The following is a 15,236-nucleotide window of genomic DNA, read 5'->3' as shown; positions in this document are numbered from 1 at the left end:
ATGTTGTAGCAAGAGATTGTTTCTCGCTTACGGCCATACCAGCCTGGGTACGCCCGATCTCGTCTGATCTCGGAAGCTAAGCAGGGTCGGGCCTGGTTAGTACTTGGATGGGAGACCGCCTGGGAATACCAGGTGCTGTAAGCATTTTGTCCACGAGGGTGTGCTCTTGCACTATTTCATCAGCAACACTGCCTTGTATTAAGCATTTAATGATGAATTGACTAAATGTCTGTTTTATCAGACTCACTTTGACTATATATGTTGTAGCAAGAGATTGTTTCTCGCTTACGGCCATACCAGCCTGGGTACGCCCGATCTCGTCTGATCTCGGAAGCTAAGCAGGGTCGGGCCTGGTTAGTACTTGGATGGGAGACCGCCTGGGAATACCAGGTGCTGTAAGCATTTTGTCCACGAGGGTGTGCTCTTGCACTATTTCATCAGCAACACTGCCTTGTAGTAAGCATTTAATGATGAATTGACTAAATGCAGCTTCCTGCCTTTTTAATAGGATCAAATTTCCTTGTGTTTTCAATTAGCATCTGCCTTGTATTTATAAGACAAACAAGAATATTGTTGCTGAATGCAGCTTGTGTGTGCTTTGTGCTCCTTTGCCCTGTTCAAATGATGAAAGGAAATAAAGTTTGTATTTTATCCAACTACCTGTGCTAAAAAGTGATGGGAACAGTGTTTGTAATTTCTTCTACTTTTTCAGTGACACAAAGTTCAAGCTGCTTATCTAATTGGTGAAAATGCAATGTCTGTTTATCACACTCACTTTGACTATATATGTTGTAGCAAGAGATTGTTTCTCGCTTACGGCCATACCAGCCTGGGTACGCCCGATCTCGTCTGATCTCGGAAGCTAAGCAGGGTCGGGCCTGGTTAGTACTTGGATGGGAGACCGCCTGGGAATACCAGGTGCTGTAAGCATTTTGTCCACGAGGGTGTGCTCTTGCACTATTTCATCAGCAACACTGCCTTGTAGTAAGCATTTAATGATGAATTGACTAAATGCAGCTTCCTGCCTTTTTAATAGGATCAAATTTCCTTGTGTTTTCAATTAGCATCTGCCTTGTATTTATAAGACAAACAAGAATATTGTTGCTGAATGCAGCTTGTGTGTGCTTTGTGCTCCTTTGCCCTGTTCAAATGATGAAAGGAAATAAAGTTTGTATTTTATCCAACTACCTGTGCTAAAAAGTGATGGGAACAGTGTTTGTAATTTCTTCTACTTTTTCAGTGACACAAAGTTCAAGCTGCTTATCTAATTGGTGAAAATGCAATGTCTGTTTATCACACTCACTTTGACTATATATGTTGTAGCAAGAGATTGTTTCTCGCTTACGGCCATACCAGCCTGGGTACGCCCGATCTCGTCTGATCTCGGAAGCTAAGCAGGGTCGGGCCTGGTTAGTACTTGGATGGGAGACCGCCTGGGAATACCAGGTGCTGTAAGCATTTTGTCCACGAGGGTGTGCTCTTGCACTATTTCATCAGCAACACTGCCTTGTAGTAAGCATTTAATGATGAATTGACTAAATGCAGCTTCCTGCCTTTTTAATAGGATCAAATTTCCTTGTGTTTTCAATTAGCATCTGCCTTGTATTTATAAGACAAACAAGAATATTGTTGCTGAATGCAGCTTGTGTGTGCTTTGTGCTCCTTTGCCCTGTTCAAATGATGAAAGGAAATAAAGTTTGTATTTTATCCAACTACCTGTGCTAAAAAGTGATGGGAACAGTGTTTGTAATTTCTTCTACTTTTTCAGTGACACAAAGTTCAAGCTGCTTATCTAATTGGTGAAAATGCAATGTCTGTTTATCACACTCACTTTGACTATATATGTTGTAGCAAGAGATTGTTTCTCGCTTACGGCCATACCAGCCTGGGTACGCCCGATCTCGTCTGATCTCGGAAGCTAAGCAGGGTCGGGCCTGGTTAGTACTTGGATGGGAGACCGCCTGGGAATACCAGGTGCTGTAAGCATTTTGTCCACGAGGGTGTGCTCTTGCACTATTTCATCAGCAACACTGCCTTGTATTAAGCATTTAATGATGAATTGACTAAATGTCTGTTTTATCAGACTCACTTTGACTATATATGTTGTAGCAAGAGATTGTTTCTCGCTTACGGCCATACCAGCCTGGGTACGCCCGATCTCGTCTGATCTCGGAAGCTAAGCAGGGTCGGGCCTGGTTAGTACTTGGATGGGAGACCGCCTGGGAATACCAGGTGCTGTAAGCATTTTGTCCACGAGGGTGTGCTCTTGCACTATTTCATCAGCAACACTGCCTTGTAGTAAGCATTTAATGATGAATTGACTAAATGCAGCTTCCTGCCTTTTTAATAGGATCAAATTTCCTTGTGTTTTCAATTAGCATCTGCCTTGTATTTATAAGACAAACAAGAATATTGTTGCTGAATGCAGCTTGTGTGTGCTTTGTGCTCCTTTGCCCTGTTCAAATGATGAAAGGAAATAAAGTTTGTATTTTATCCAACTACCTGTGCTAAAAAGTGATGGGAACAGTGTTTGTAATTTCTTCTACTTTTTCAGTGACACAAAGTTCAAGCTGCTTATCTAATTGGTGAAAATGCAATGTCTGTTTATCACACTCACTTTGACTATATATGTTGTAGCAAGAGATTGTTTCTCGCTTACGGCCATACCAGCCTGGGTACGCCCGATCTCGTCTGATCTCGGAAGCTAAGCAGGGTCGGGCCTGGTTAGTACTTGGATGGGAGACCGCCTGGGAATACCAGGTGCTGTAAGCATTTTGTCCACGAGGGTGTGCTCTTGCACTATTTCATCAGCAACACTGCCTTGTAGTAAGCATTTAATGATGAATTGACTAAATGCAGCTTCCTGCCTTTTTAATAGGATCAAATTTCCTTGTGTTTTCAATTAGCATCTGCCTTGTATTTATAAGACAAACAAGAATATTGTTGCTGAATGCAGCTTGTGTGTGCTTTGTGCTCCTTTGCCCTGTTCAAATGATGAAAGGAAATAAAGTTTGTATTTTATCCAACTACCTGTGCTAAAAAGTGATGGGAACAGTGTTTGTAATTTCTTCTACTTTTTCAGTGACACAAAGTTCAAGCTGCTTATCTAATTGGTGAAAATGCAATGTCTGTTTATCACACTCACTTTGACTATATATGTTGTAGCAAGAGATTGTTTCTCGCTTACGGCCATACCAGCCTGGGTACGCCCGATCTCGTCTGATCTCGGAAGCTAAGCAGGGTCGGGCCTGGTTAGTACTTGGATGGGAGACCGCCTGGGAATACCAGGTGCTGTAAGCATTTTGTCCACGAGGGTGTGCTCTTGCACTATTTCATCAGCAACACTGCCTTGTAGTAAGCATTTAATGATGAATTGACTAAATGCAGCTTCCTGCCTTTTTAATAGGATCAAATTTCCTTGTGTTTTCAATTAGCATCTGCCTTGTATTTATAAGACAAACAAGAATATTGTTGCTGAATGCAGCTTGTGTGTGCTTTGTGCTCCTTTGCCCTGTTCAAATGATGAAAGGAAATAAAGTTTGTATTTTATCCAACTACCTGTGCTAAAAAGTGATGGGAACAGTGTTTGTAATTTCTTCTACTTTTTCAGTGACACAAAGTTCAAGCTGCTTATCTAATTGGTGAAAATGCAATGTCTGTTTATCACACTCACTTTGACTATATATGTTGTAGCAAGAGATTGTTTCTCGCTTACGGCCATACCAGCCTGGGTACGCCCGATCTCGTCTGATCTCGGAAGCTAAGCAGGGTCGGGCCTGGTTAGTACTTGGATGGGAGACCGCCTGGGAATACCAGGTGCTGTAAGCATTTTGTCCACGAGGTGTGCTCTTGCACTATTTCATCAGCAACACTGCCTTGTATTAAGCATTTAATGATGAATTGACTAAATGTCTGTTTTATCAGACTCACTTTGACTATATATGTTGTAGCAAGAGATTGTTTCTCGCTTACGGCCATACCAGCCTGGGTACGCCCGATCTCGTCTGATCTCGGAAGCTAAGCAGGGTCGGGCCTGGTTAGTACTTGGATGGGAGACCGCCTGGGAATACCAGGTGCTGTAAGCATTTTGTCCACGAGGGTGTGCTCTTGCACTATTTCATCAGCAACACTGCCTTGTAGTAAGCATTTAATGATGAATTGACTAAATGCAGCTTCCTGCCTTTTTAATAGGATCAAATTTCCTTGTGTTTTCAATTAGCATCTGCCTTGTATTTATAAGACAAACAAGAATATTGTTGCTGAATGCAGCTTGTGTGTGCTTTGTGCTCCTTTGCCCTGTTCAAATGATGAAAGGAAATAAAGTTTGTATTTTATCCAACTACCTGTGCTAAAAAGTGATGGGAACAGTGTTTGTAATTTCTTCTACTTTTTCAGTGACACAAAGTTCAAGCTGCTTATCTAATTGGTGAAAATGCAATGTCTGTTTATCACACTCACTTTGACTATATATGTTGTAGCAAGAGATTGTTTCTCGCTTACGGCCATACCAGCCTGGGTACGCCCGATCTCGTCTGATCTCGGAAGCTAAGCAGGGTCGGGCCTGGTTAGTACTTGGATGGGAGACCGCCTGGGAATACCAGGTGCTGTAAGCATTTTGTCCACGAGGGTGTGCTCTTGCACTATTTCATCAGCAACACTGCCTTGTAGTAAGCATTTAATGATGAATTGACTAAATGCAGCTTCCTGCCTTTTTAATAGGATCAAATTTCCTTGTGTTTTCAATTAGCATCTGCCTTGTATTTATAAGACAAACAAGAATATTGTTGCTGAATGCAGCTTGTGTGTGCTTTGTGCTCCTTTGCCCTGTTCAAATGATGAAAGGAAATAAAGTTTGTATTTTATCCAACTACCTGTGCTAAAAAGTGATGGGAACAGTGTTTGTAATTTCTTCTACTTTTTCAGTGACACAAAGTTCAAGCTGCTTATCTAATTGGTGAAAATGCAATGTCTGTTTATCACACTCACTTTGACTATATATGTTGTAGCAAGAGATTGTTTCTCGCTTACGGCCATACCAGCCTGGGTACGCCCGATCTCGTCTGATCTCGGAAGCTAAGCAGGGTCGGGCCTGGTTAGTACTTGGATGGGAGACCGCCTGGGAATACCAGGTGCTGTAAGCATTTTGTCCACGAGGGTGTGCTCTTGCACTATTTCATCAGCAACACTGCCTTGTATTAAGCATTTAATGATGAATTGACTAAATGTCTGTTTTATCAGACTCACTTTGACTATATATGTTGTAGCAAGAGATTGTTTCTCGCTTACGGCCATACCAGCCTGGGTACGCCCGATCTCGTCTGATCTCGGAAGCTAAGCAGGGTCGGGCCTGGTTAGTACTTGGATGGGAGACCGCCTGGGAATACCAGGTGCTGTAAGCATTTTGTCCACGAGGGTGTGCTCTTGCACTATTTCATCAGCAACACTGCCTTGTAGTAAGCATTTAATGATGAATTGACTAAATGCAGCTTCCTGCCTTTTTAATAGGATCAAATTTCCTTGTGTTTTCAATTAGCATCTGCCTTGTATTTATAAGACAAACAAGAATATTGTTGCTGAATGCAGCTTGTGTGTGCTTTGTGCTCCTTTGCCCTGTTCAAATGATGAAAGGAAATAAAGTTTGTATTTTATCCAACTACCTGTGCTAAAAAGTGATGGGAACAGTGTTTGTAATTTCTTCTACTTTTTCAGTGACACAAAGTTCAAGCTGCTTATCTAATTGGTGAAAATGCAATGTCTGTTTATCACACTCACTTTGACTATATATGTTGTAGCAAGAGATTGTTTCTCGCTTACGGCCATACCAGCCTGGGTACGCCCGATCTCGTCTGATCTCGGAAGCTAAGCAGGGTCGGGCCTGGTTAGTACTTGGATGGGAGACCGCCTGGGAATACCAGGTGCTGTAAGCATTTTGTCCACGAGGGTGTGCTCTTGCACTATTTCATCAGCAACACTGCCTTGTAGTAAGCATTTAATGATGAATTGACTAAATGCAGCTTCCTGCCTTTTTAATAGGATCAAATTTCCTTGTGTTTTCAATTAGCATCTGCCTTGTATTTATAAGACAAACAAGAATATTGTTGCTGAATGCAGCTTGTGTGTGCTTTGTGCTCCTTTGCCCTGTTCAAATGATGAAAGGAAATAAAGTTTGTATTTTATCCAACTACCTGTGCTAAAAAGTGATGGGAACAGTGTTTGTAATTTCTTCTACTTTTTCAGTGACACAAAGTTCAAGCTGCTTATCTAATTGGTGAAAATGCAATGTCTGTTTTATCACACTCACTTTGACTATATATGTTGTAGCAAGAGATTGTTTCTCGCTTACGGCCATATCAGCCTGGGTACGCCCGATCTCGTCTGATCTCGGAAGCTAAGCAGGGTCGGGCCTGGTTAGTACTTGGATGGGAGACCGCCTGGGAATACCAGGTGCTGTAAGCATTTTGTCCACGAGGGTGTGCTCTTGCACTATTTCATCAGCAACACTGCCTTGTAGTAAGCATTTAATGATGAATTGACTAAATGCAGCTTCCTGCCTTTTTAATAGGATCAAATTTCCTTGTGTTTTCAATTAGCATCTGCCTTGTATTTATAAGACAAACAAGAATATTGTTGCTGAATGCAGCTTGTGTGTGCTTTGTGCTCCTTTGCCCTGTTCAAATGATGAAAGGAAATAAAGTTTGTATTTTATCCAACTACCTGTGCTAAAAGTGATGGGAACAGTGTTTGTAATTTCTTCTACTTTTTCAGTGACACAAAGTTCAAGCTGCTTATCTAATTGTTGAAAATGCAATGTCTGTTTATCACACTCACTTTGACTATATATGTTGTAGCAAGAGATTGTTTCTCGCTTACGGCCATACCAGCCTGGGTACGCCCGATCTCGTCTGATCTCGGAAGCTAAGCAGGGTCGGGCCTGGTTAGTACTTGGATGGGAGACCGCCTGGGAATACCAGGTGCTGTAAGCATTTTGTCCACGAGGGTGTGCTCTTGCACTATTTCATCAGCAACACTGCCTTGTAGTAAGCATTTAATGATGAATTGACTAAATGCAGCTTCCTGCCTTTTTAATAGGATCAAATTTCCTTGTGTTTTCAATTAGCATCTGCCTTGTATTTATAAGACAAACAAGAATATTGTTGCTGAATGCAGCTTGTGTGTGCTTTGTGCTCCTTGGCCCTGTTCAAATGATGAAAGGAAATAAAGTTTGTATTTTATCCAACTACCTGTGCTAAAAAGTGATGGGAACAGTGTTTGTAATTTCTTCTACTTTTTCAGTGACACAAAGTTCAAGCTGCTTATCTAATTGGTGAAAATGCAATGTCTGTTTATCACACTCACTTTGACTATATATGTTGTAGCAAGAGATTGTTTCTCGCTTACGGCCATACCAGCCTGGGTACGCCCGATCTCGTCTGATCTCGGAAGCTAAGCAGGGTCGGGCCTGGTTAGTACTTGGATGGGAGACCGCCTGGGAATACCAGGTGCTGTAAGCATTTTGTCCACGAGGGTGTGCTCTTGCACTATTTCATCAGCAACACTGCCTTGTAGTAAGCATTTAATGATGAATTGACTAAATGCAGCTTCCTGCCTTTTTAATAGGATCAAATTTCCTTGTGTTTTCAATTAGCATCTGCCTTGTATTTATGAGACAAACAAGAATATTGTTGCTGAATGCAGCTTGTGTGTGCTTTGTGCTCCTTGGCCCTGTTCAAATGATGAAAGGAAATAAAGTTTGTATTTTATCCAACTACCTGTGCTAAAAAGTGATGGGAACAGTGTTTGTAATTTCTTCTACTTTTTCAGTGACACAAAGTTCAAGCTGCTTATCTAATTGATGAAAATGCAATGTCTGTTTTATCACACTCACTTTGACTATATATGTTGTAGCAAGAGATTGTTTCTCGCTTACGGCCATACCAGCCTGGGTACGCCCGATCTCGTCTGATCTCGGAAGCTAAGCAGGGTCGGGCCTGGTTAGTACTTGGATGGGAGACCGCCTGGGAATACCAGGTGCTGTAAGCATTTTGTCCACGAGGGTGTGCTCTTGCACTATTTCATCAGCAACACTGCCTTGTAGTAAGCATTTAATGATGAATTGACTAAATGCAGCTTCCTGCCTTTTTAATAGGATCAAATTTCCTTGTGTTTTCAATTAGCATCTGCCTTGTATTTATAAGACAAACAAGAATATTGTTGCTGAATGCAGCTTGTGTGTGCTTTGTGCTCCTTGGCCCTGTTCAAATGATGAAAGGAAATAAAGTTTGTATTTTATCCAACTACCTGTGCTAAAAAGTGATGGGAACAGTGTTTGTAATTTCTTCTACTTTTTCAGTGACACAAAGTTCAAGCTGCTTATCTAATTGTTGAAAATGCAATGTCTGTTTATCACACTCACTTTGACTATATATGTTGTAGCAAGAGATTGTTTCTCGCTTACGGCCATACCAGCCTGGGTACGCCCGATCTCGTCTGATCTCGGAAGCTAAGCAGGGTCGGGCCTGGTTAGTACTTGGATGGGAGACCGCCTGGAAATACCAGGTGCTGTAAGCATTTTGTCCACGAGGGTGTGCTCTTGCACTATTTCATCAGCAACACTGCCTTGTAGTAAGCATTTAATGATGAATTGACTAAATGTCTGTTTTATCAGACTCACTTTGACTATATATGTTGTAGCAAGAGATTGTTTCTCGCTTACGGCCATATCAGCCTGGGTACGCCCGATCTCGTCTGATCTCGGAAGCTAAGCACGGTCGGTCCTGGTTAGTACTTGGATGGGAGACCGCCTGGAAATACCAGGTGCTGTAAGCATTTTGTCCACGAGGGTGTGCTCTTGCACTATTTCATCAGCAACACTGCGTTGTAGTAAGCATTTAATGATGAATTGACTAAATGCAGCTTCCTGCCTTTTTAATAGGATCAAATTTCCTTGTGTTTTCAATTAGCATCTGCCTTGTATTTATGAGACAAACAAGAATATTGTTGCTGAATGCAGCTTGTGTGTGCTTTGTGCTCCTTGGCCCTGTTCAAATGATGAAAGGAAATAAAGTTTGTATTTTATCCAACTACCTGTGCTAAAAAGTGATGGGAACAGTGTTTGTAATTTCTTCTACTTTTTCAGTGACACAAAGTTCAAGCTGCTTATCTAATTGGTGAAAATGCAATGTCTGTTTATCACACTCACTTTGACTATATATGTTGTAGCAAGAGATTGTTTCTCGCTTACGGCCATACCAGCCTGGGTACGCCCGATCTCGTCTGATCTCGGAAGCTAAGCAGGGTCGGGCCTGGTTAGTACTTGGATGGGAGACCGCCTGGGAATACCAGGTGCTGTAAGCATTTTGTCCACGAGGGTGTGCTCTTGCACTATTTCATCAGCAACACTGCCTTGTAGTAAGCATTTAATGATGAATTGACTAAATGCAGCTTCCTGCCTTTTTAATAGGATCAAATTTCCTTGTGTTTTCAATTAGCATCTGCCTTGTATTTATAAGACAAACAAGAATATTGTTGCTGAATGCAGCTTGTGTGTGCTTTGTGCTCCTTGGCCCTGTTCAAATGATGAAAGGAAATAAAGTTTGTATTTTATCCAACTACCTGTGCTAAAAAGTGATGGGAACAGTGTTTGTAATTTCTTCTACTTTTTCAGTGACACAAAGTTCAAGCTGCTTATCTAATTGGTGAAAATGCAATGTCTGTTTATCACACTCACTTTGACTATATATGTTGTAGCAAGAGATTGTTTCTCGCTTACGGCCATACCAGCCTGGGTACGCCCGATCTCGTCTGATCTCGGAAGCTAAGCAGGGTCGGGCCTGGTTAGTACTTGGATGGGAGACCGCCTGGGAATACCAGGTGCTGTAAGCATTTTGTCCACGAGGGTGTGCTCTTGCACTATTTCATCAGCAACACTGCCTTGTAGTAAGCATTTAATGATGAATTGACTAAATGCAGCTTCCTGCCTTTTTAATAGGATCAAATTTCCTTGTGTTTTCAATTAGCATCTGCCTTGTATTTATAAGACAAACAAGAATATTGTTGCTGAATGCAGCTTGTGTGTGCTTTGTGCTCCTTGGCCCTGTTCAAATGATGAAAGGAAATAAAGTTTGTATTTTATCCAACTACCTGTGCTAAAAAGTGATGGGAACAGTGTTTGTAATTTCTTCTACTTTTTCAGTGACACAAAGTTCAAGCTGCTTATCTAATTGTTGAAAATGCAATGTCTGTTTATCACACTCACTTTGACTATATATGTTGTAGCAAGAGATTGTTTCTCGCTTACGGCCATACCAGCCTGGGTACGCCCGATCTCGTCTGATCTCGGAAGCTAAGCAGGGTCGGGCCTGGTTAGTACTTGGATGGGAGACCGCCTGGAAATACCAGGTGCTGTAAGCATTTTGTCCACGAGGGTGTGCTCTTGCACTATTTCATCAGCAACACTGCCTTGTAGTAAGCATTTAATGATGAATTGACTAAATGCAGCTTCCTGCCTTTTAATAGGATCAAATTTCCTTGTGTTTTCAATTAGCATCTGCCTTGTATTTATAAGACAAACAAGAATATTGTTGCTGAATGCAGCTTGTGTGTGCTTTGTGCTCCTTGGCCCTGTTCAAATGATGAAAGGAAATAAAGTTTGTATTTTATCCAACTACCTGTGCTAAAAAGTGATGGGAACAGTGTTTGTAATTTCTTCTACTTTTTCAGTGACACAAAGTTCAAGCTGCTTATCTAATTGGTGAAAATGCAATGTCTGTTTATCACACTCACTTTGACTATATATGTTGTAGCAAGAGATTGTTTCTCGCTTACGGCCATACCAGCCTGGGTACGCCCGATCTCGTCTGATCTCGGAAGCTAAGCAGGGTCGGGCCTGGTTAGTACTTGGATGGGAGACCGCCTGGGAATACCAGGTGCTGTAAGCATTTTGTCCACGAGGGTGTGCTCTTGCACTATTTCATCAGCAACACTGCCTTGTAGTAAGCATTTAATGATGAATTGACTAAATGCAGCTTCCTGCCTTTTTAATAGGATCAAATTTCCTTGATGTTTTCAATTAGCATCTGCCTTGTATTTATGAGACAAACAAGAATATTGTTGCTGAATGCAGCTTGTGTGTGCTTTGTGCTCCTTGGCCCTGTTCAAATGATGAAAGGAAATAAAGTTTGTATTTTATCCAACTACCTGTGCTAAAAAGTGATGGGAACAGTGTTTGTAATTTCTTCTACTTTTTCAGTGACACAAAGTTCAAGCTGCTTATCTAATTGGTGAAAATGCAATGTCTGTTTATCACACTCACTTTGACTATATATGTTGTAGCAAGAGATTGTTTCTCGCTTACGGCCATATCAGCCTGGGTACGCCCGATCTCGTCTGATCTCGGAAGCTAAGCAGGGTCGGGCCTGGTTAGTACTTGGATGGGAGACCGACTGGGAATACCAGGTGCTGTAAGCATTTTGTCCACGAGGGTGTGCTCTTGCACTATTTCATCAGCAACACTGCCTTGTAGTAAGCATTTAATGATGAATTGACTAAATGCAGCTTCCTGCCTTTTTAATAGGATCAAATTTCCTTGTGTTTTCAATTAGCATCTGCCTTGTATTTATAAGACAAACAAGAATATTGTTGCTGAATGCAGCTTGTGTGTGCTTTGTGCTCCTTGGCCCTGTTCAAATGATGAAAGGAAATAAAGTTTGTATTTTATCCAACTACCTGTGCTAAAAAGTGATGGGAACAGTGTTTGTAATTTCTTCTACTTTTTCAGTGACACAAAGTTCAAGCTGCTTATCTAATTGTTGAAAATGCAATGTCTGTTTATCACACTCACTTTGACTATATATGTTGTAGCAAGAGATTGTTTCTCGCTTACGGCCATACCAGCCTGGGTACGCCCGATCTCGTCTGATCTCGGAAGCTAAGCAGGGTCGGGCCTGGTTAGTACTTGGATGGGAGACCGCCTGGGAATACCAGGTGCTGTAAGCATTTTGTCCACGAGGGTGTGCTCTTGCACTATTTCATCAGCAACACTGCCTTGTAGTAAGCATTTAATGATGAATTGACTAAATGTCTGTTTTATCAGACTCACTTTGACTATATATGTTGTAGCAAGAGATTGTTTCTCGCTTACGGCCATATCAGCCTGGGTACGCCCGATCTCGTCTGATCTCGGAAGCTAAGCAGGGTCGGGCCTGGTTAGTACTTGGATGGGAGACCGCCTGGGAATACCAGGTGCTGTAAGCATTTTGTCCACGAGGGTGTGCTCTTGCACTATTTCATCAGCAACACTGCCTTGTAGTAAGCATTTAATGATGAATTGACTAAATGCAGCTTCCTGCCTTTTTAATAGGATCAAATTTCCTTGTGTTTTCAATTAGCATCTGCCTTGTATTTATGAGACAAACAAGAATATTGTTGCTGAATGCAGCTTGTGTGTGCTTTGTGCTCCTTGGCCCTGTTCAAATGATGAAAGGAAATAAAGTTTGTATTTTATCCAACTACCTGTGCTAAAAAGTGATGGGAACAGTGTTTGTAATTTCTTCTACTTTTTCAGTGACACAAAGTTCAAGCTGCTTATCTAATTGGTGAAAATGCAATGTCTGTTTATCACACTCACTTTGACTATATATGTTGTAGCAAGAGATTGTTTCTCGCTTACGGCCATACCAGCCTGGGTACGCCCGATCTCGTCTGATCTCGGAAGCTAAGCAGGGTCGGGCCTGGTTAGTACTTGGATGGGAGACCGCCTGGGAATACCAGGTGCTGTAAGCATTTTGTCCACGAGGGTGTGCTCTTGCACTATTTCATCAGCAACACTGCCTTGTAGTAAGCATTTAATGATGAATTGACTAAATGTCTGTTTTATCAGACTCACTTTGACTATATATGTTGTAGCAAGAGATTGTTTCTCGCTTACGGCCATATCAGCCTGGGTACGCCCGATCTCGTCTGATCTCGGAAGCTAAGCAGGGTCGGGCCTGGTTAGTACTTGGATGGGAGACCGCCTGGGAATACCAGGTGCTGTAAGCATTTTGTCCACGAGGGTGTGCTCTTGCACTATTTCATCAGCAACACTGCCTTGTAGTAAGCATTTAATGATGAATTGACTAAATGCAGCTTCCTGCCTTTTTAATAGGATCAAATTTCCTTGTGTTTTCAATTAGCATCTGCCTTGTATTTATGAGACAAACAAGAATATTGTTGCTGAATGCAGCTTGTGTGTGCTTTGTGCTCCTTGGCCCTGTTCAAATGATGAAAGGAAATAAAGTTTGTATTTTATCCAACTACCTGTGCTAAAAAGTGATGGGAACAGTGTTTGTAATTTCTTCTACTTTTTCAGTGACACAAAGTTCAAGCTGCTTATCTAATTGGTGAAAATGCAATGTCTGTTTATCACACTCACTTTGACTATATATGTTGTAGCAAGAGATTGTTTCTCGCTTACGGCCATACCAGCCTGGGTACGCCCGATCTCGTCTGATCTCGGAAGCTAAGCAGGGTCGGGCCTGGTTAGTACTTGGATGGGAGACCGCCTGGGAATACCAGGTGCTGTAAGCATTTTGTCCACGAGGGTGTGCTCTTGCACTATTTCATCAGCAACACTGCCTTGTAGTAAGCATTTAATGATGAATTGACTAAATGCAGCTTCCTGCCTTTTTAATAGGATCAAATTTCCTTGTGTTTTCAATTAGCATCTGCCTTGTATTTATGAGACAAACAAGAATATTGTTGCTGAATGCAGCTTGTGTGTGCTTTGTGCTCCTTGGCCCTGTTCAAATGATGAAAGGAAATAAAGTTTGTATTTTATCCAACTACCTGTGCTAAAAAGTGATGGGAACAGTGTTTGTAATTTCTTCTACTTTTTCAGTGACACAAAGTTCAAGCTGCTTATCTAATTGGTGAAAATGCAATGTCTGTTTATCACACTCACTTTGACTATATATGTTGTAGCAAGAGATTGTTTCTCGCTTACGGCCATACCAGCCTGGGTACGCCCGATCTCGTCTGATCTCGGAAGCTAAGCAGGGTCGGGCCTGGTTAGTACTTGGATGGGAGACCGCCTGGGAATACCAGGTGCTGTAAGCATTTTGTCCACGAGGGTGTGCTCTTGCACTATTTCATCAGCAACACTGCCTTGTAGTAAGCATTTAATGATGAATTGACTAAATGCAGCTTCCTGCCTTTTTAATAGGATCAAATTTCCTTGTGTTTTCAATTAGCATCTGCCTTGTATTTATAAGACAAACAAGAATATTGTTGCTGAATGCAGCTTGTGTGTGCTTTGTGCTCCTTGGCCCTGTTCAAATGATGAAAGGAAATAAAGTTTGTATTTTATCCAACTACCTGTGCTAAAAAGTGATGGGAACAGTGTTTGTAATTTCTTCTACTTTTTCAGTGACACAAAGTTCAAGCTGCTTATCTAATTGTTGAAAATGCAATGTCTGTTTATCACACTCACTTTGACTATATATGTTGTAGCAAGAGATTGTTTCTCGCTTACGGCCATACCAGCCTGGGTACGCCCGATCTCGTCTGATCTCGGAAGCTAAGCAGGGTCGGGCCTGGTTAGTACTTGGATGGGAGACCGCCTGGGAATACCAGGTGCTGTAAGCATTTTGTCCACGAGGGTGTGCTCTTGCACTATTTCATCAGCAACACTGCCTTGTAGTAAGCATTTAATGATGAATTGACTAAATGTCTGTTTTATCAGACTCACTTTGACTATATATGTTGTAGCAAGAGATTGTTTCTCGCTTACGGCCATATCAGCCTGGGTACGCCCGATCTCGTCTGATCTCGGAAGCTAAGCAGGGTCGGGCCTGGTTAGTACTTGGATGGGAGACCGCCTGGGAATACCAGGTGCTGTAAGCATTTTGTCCACGAGGGTGTGCTCTTGCACTATTTCATCAGCAACACTGCCTTGTAGTAAGCATTTAATGATGAATTGACTAAATGCAGCTTCCTGCCTTTTTAATAGGATCAAATTTCCTTGTGTTTTCAATTAGCATCTGCCTTGTATTTATGAGACAAACAAGAATATTGTTGCTGAATGCAGCTTGTGTGTGCTTTGTGCTCCTTGGCCCTGTTCAAATGATGAAAGGAAATAAAGTTTGTATTTTATCCAACTACCTGTGCTAAAAAGTGATGGGAACAGTGTTTGTAATTTCTTCTACTTTTTCAGTGACACAAAGTTCAAGCTGCTTATCTAATTGGTGAAAATGCAATGT

The 15,236-nt window shown here is 41.7% G+C and overlaps 32 non-coding genes and 1 pseudogene across 32 annotated transcripts; all 33 read left to right on the top strand.

Annotated features, from left to right (window-relative positions):
• The first annotated feature begins 25 nt into the window (after positions 1 to 25).
• Positions 26 to 144, top strand: LOC123734805 (5S ribosomal RNA). The gene has a single exon (XR_006764990.1). It is a non-coding gene; the product is annotated as a 5S ribosomal RNA (ribosomal RNA).
• Positions 145 to 283: 139 nt separating this feature from the next.
• Positions 284 to 402, top strand: LOC123734804 (5S ribosomal RNA). The gene has a single exon (XR_006764989.1). It is a non-coding gene; the product is annotated as a 5S ribosomal RNA (ribosomal RNA).
• Positions 403 to 811: 409 nt separating this feature from the next.
• Positions 812 to 930, top strand: LOC123734803 (5S ribosomal RNA). Its single transcript, XR_006764988.1, has one exon. It is a non-coding gene; the product is annotated as a 5S ribosomal RNA (ribosomal RNA).
• A 409-nt stretch (positions 931 to 1,339) lies between these two features.
• LOC123734802 (5S ribosomal RNA) lies at positions 1,340 to 1,458 on the top strand. Its single transcript, XR_006764987.1, has one exon. It is a non-coding gene; the product is annotated as a 5S ribosomal RNA (ribosomal RNA).
• A 409-nt stretch (positions 1,459 to 1,867) lies between these two features.
• Positions 1,868 to 1,986, top strand: LOC123734801 (5S ribosomal RNA). Its single transcript, XR_006764986.1, has one exon. It is a non-coding gene; the product is annotated as a 5S ribosomal RNA (ribosomal RNA).
• Positions 1,987 to 2,125: 139 nt separating this feature from the next.
• LOC123734800 (5S ribosomal RNA) lies at positions 2,126 to 2,244 on the top strand. The gene has a single exon (XR_006764985.1). It is a non-coding gene; the product is annotated as a 5S ribosomal RNA (ribosomal RNA).
• Positions 2,245 to 2,653: 409 nt separating this feature from the next.
• On the top strand, positions 2,654 to 2,772 carry LOC123734798 (5S ribosomal RNA). Its single transcript, XR_006764983.1, has one exon. It is a non-coding gene; the product is annotated as a 5S ribosomal RNA (ribosomal RNA).
• A 409-nt stretch (positions 2,773 to 3,181) lies between these two features.
• On the top strand, positions 3,182 to 3,300 carry LOC123734797 (5S ribosomal RNA). Its single transcript, XR_006764982.1, has one exon. It is a non-coding gene; the product is annotated as a 5S ribosomal RNA (ribosomal RNA).
• A 409-nt stretch (positions 3,301 to 3,709) lies between these two features.
• On the top strand, positions 3,710 to 3,828 carry LOC123734796 (5S ribosomal RNA). Its single transcript, XR_006764981.1, has one exon. It is a non-coding gene; the product is annotated as a 5S ribosomal RNA (ribosomal RNA).
• Positions 3,829 to 3,966: 138 nt separating this feature from the next.
• Positions 3,967 to 4,085, top strand: LOC123734795 (5S ribosomal RNA). Its single transcript, XR_006764980.1, has one exon. It is a non-coding gene; the product is annotated as a 5S ribosomal RNA (ribosomal RNA).
• Positions 4,086 to 4,494: 409 nt separating this feature from the next.
• Positions 4,495 to 4,613, top strand: LOC123734794 (5S ribosomal RNA). The gene has a single exon (XR_006764979.1). It is a non-coding gene; the product is annotated as a 5S ribosomal RNA (ribosomal RNA).
• Positions 4,614 to 5,022: 409 nt separating this feature from the next.
• On the top strand, positions 5,023 to 5,141 carry LOC123734793 (5S ribosomal RNA). Its single transcript, XR_006764978.1, has one exon. It is a non-coding gene; the product is annotated as a 5S ribosomal RNA (ribosomal RNA).
• A 139-nt stretch (positions 5,142 to 5,280) lies between these two features.
• LOC123734792 (5S ribosomal RNA) lies at positions 5,281 to 5,399 on the top strand. Its single transcript, XR_006764977.1, has one exon. It is a non-coding gene; the product is annotated as a 5S ribosomal RNA (ribosomal RNA).
• Positions 5,400 to 5,808: 409 nt separating this feature from the next.
• On the top strand, positions 5,809 to 5,927 carry LOC123734791 (5S ribosomal RNA). Its single transcript, XR_006764976.1, has one exon. It is a non-coding gene; the product is annotated as a 5S ribosomal RNA (ribosomal RNA).
• Positions 5,928 to 6,337: 410 nt separating this feature from the next.
• LOC123734163 (5S ribosomal RNA) lies at positions 6,338 to 6,456 on the top strand. The gene has a single exon (XR_006764463.1). It is a non-coding gene; the product is annotated as a 5S ribosomal RNA (ribosomal RNA).
• Positions 6,457 to 6,864: 408 nt separating this feature from the next.
• LOC123734790 (5S ribosomal RNA) lies at positions 6,865 to 6,983 on the top strand. The gene has a single exon (XR_006764975.1). It is a non-coding gene; the product is annotated as a 5S ribosomal RNA (ribosomal RNA).
• A 409-nt stretch (positions 6,984 to 7,392) lies between these two features.
• On the top strand, positions 7,393 to 7,511 carry LOC123734789 (5S ribosomal RNA). The gene has a single exon (XR_006764974.1). It is a non-coding gene; the product is annotated as a 5S ribosomal RNA (ribosomal RNA).
• A 410-nt stretch (positions 7,512 to 7,921) lies between these two features.
• LOC123734787 (5S ribosomal RNA) lies at positions 7,922 to 8,040 on the top strand. The gene has a single exon (XR_006764972.1). It is a non-coding gene; the product is annotated as a 5S ribosomal RNA (ribosomal RNA).
• Positions 8,041 to 8,449: 409 nt separating this feature from the next.
• On the top strand, positions 8,450 to 8,568 carry LOC123734262 (5S ribosomal RNA). Its single transcript, XR_006764561.1, has one exon. It is a non-coding gene; the product is annotated as a 5S ribosomal RNA (ribosomal RNA).
• A 139-nt stretch (positions 8,569 to 8,707) lies between these two features.
• Positions 8,708 to 8,826, top strand: LOC123734508 (uncharacterized; annotated as a pseudogene).
• A 409-nt stretch (positions 8,827 to 9,235) lies between these two features.
• LOC123734786 (5S ribosomal RNA) lies at positions 9,236 to 9,354 on the top strand. The gene has a single exon (XR_006764971.1). It is a non-coding gene; the product is annotated as a 5S ribosomal RNA (ribosomal RNA).
• A 409-nt stretch (positions 9,355 to 9,763) lies between these two features.
• Positions 9,764 to 9,882, top strand: LOC123734785 (5S ribosomal RNA). The gene has a single exon (XR_006764970.1). It is a non-coding gene; the product is annotated as a 5S ribosomal RNA (ribosomal RNA).
• Positions 9,883 to 10,291: 409 nt separating this feature from the next.
• LOC123734261 (5S ribosomal RNA) lies at positions 10,292 to 10,410 on the top strand. The gene has a single exon (XR_006764560.1). It is a non-coding gene; the product is annotated as a 5S ribosomal RNA (ribosomal RNA).
• A 408-nt stretch (positions 10,411 to 10,818) lies between these two features.
• On the top strand, positions 10,819 to 10,937 carry LOC123734784 (5S ribosomal RNA). Its single transcript, XR_006764969.1, has one exon. It is a non-coding gene; the product is annotated as a 5S ribosomal RNA (ribosomal RNA).
• A 410-nt stretch (positions 10,938 to 11,347) lies between these two features.
• LOC123734305 (5S ribosomal RNA) lies at positions 11,348 to 11,466 on the top strand. Its single transcript, XR_006764604.1, has one exon. It is a non-coding gene; the product is annotated as a 5S ribosomal RNA (ribosomal RNA).
• A 409-nt stretch (positions 11,467 to 11,875) lies between these two features.
• Positions 11,876 to 11,994, top strand: LOC123734783 (5S ribosomal RNA). The gene has a single exon (XR_006764968.1). It is a non-coding gene; the product is annotated as a 5S ribosomal RNA (ribosomal RNA).
• Positions 11,995 to 12,133: 139 nt separating this feature from the next.
• On the top strand, positions 12,134 to 12,252 carry LOC123734162 (5S ribosomal RNA). Its single transcript, XR_006764462.1, has one exon. It is a non-coding gene; the product is annotated as a 5S ribosomal RNA (ribosomal RNA).
• Positions 12,253 to 12,661: 409 nt separating this feature from the next.
• LOC123734782 (5S ribosomal RNA) lies at positions 12,662 to 12,780 on the top strand. The gene has a single exon (XR_006764967.1). It is a non-coding gene; the product is annotated as a 5S ribosomal RNA (ribosomal RNA).
• Positions 12,781 to 12,919: 139 nt separating this feature from the next.
• LOC123734161 (5S ribosomal RNA) lies at positions 12,920 to 13,038 on the top strand. The gene has a single exon (XR_006764461.1). It is a non-coding gene; the product is annotated as a 5S ribosomal RNA (ribosomal RNA).
• Positions 13,039 to 13,447: 409 nt separating this feature from the next.
• On the top strand, positions 13,448 to 13,566 carry LOC123734781 (5S ribosomal RNA). The gene has a single exon (XR_006764966.1). It is a non-coding gene; the product is annotated as a 5S ribosomal RNA (ribosomal RNA).
• A 409-nt stretch (positions 13,567 to 13,975) lies between these two features.
• On the top strand, positions 13,976 to 14,094 carry LOC123734780 (5S ribosomal RNA). The gene has a single exon (XR_006764965.1). It is a non-coding gene; the product is annotated as a 5S ribosomal RNA (ribosomal RNA).
• Positions 14,095 to 14,503: 409 nt separating this feature from the next.
• Positions 14,504 to 14,622, top strand: LOC123734779 (5S ribosomal RNA). Its single transcript, XR_006764964.1, has one exon. It is a non-coding gene; the product is annotated as a 5S ribosomal RNA (ribosomal RNA).
• Positions 14,623 to 14,761: 139 nt separating this feature from the next.
• Positions 14,762 to 14,880, top strand: LOC123734160 (5S ribosomal RNA). The gene has a single exon (XR_006764460.1). It is a non-coding gene; the product is annotated as a 5S ribosomal RNA (ribosomal RNA).
• The last annotated feature ends 356 nt before the right edge of the window (positions 14,881 to 15,236 follow it).

This window comes from Salmo salar, unplaced genomic scaffold (genome assembly GCF_905237065.1).
Source record: "Salmo salar unplaced genomic scaffold, Ssal_v3.1, whole genome shotgun sequence".
Classification (NCBI taxonomy): Eukaryota; Metazoa; Chordata; class Actinopteri; order Salmoniformes; family Salmonidae; genus Salmo; species Salmo salar.
This window is presented reverse-complemented; position numbering and strand designations above follow the sequence as displayed.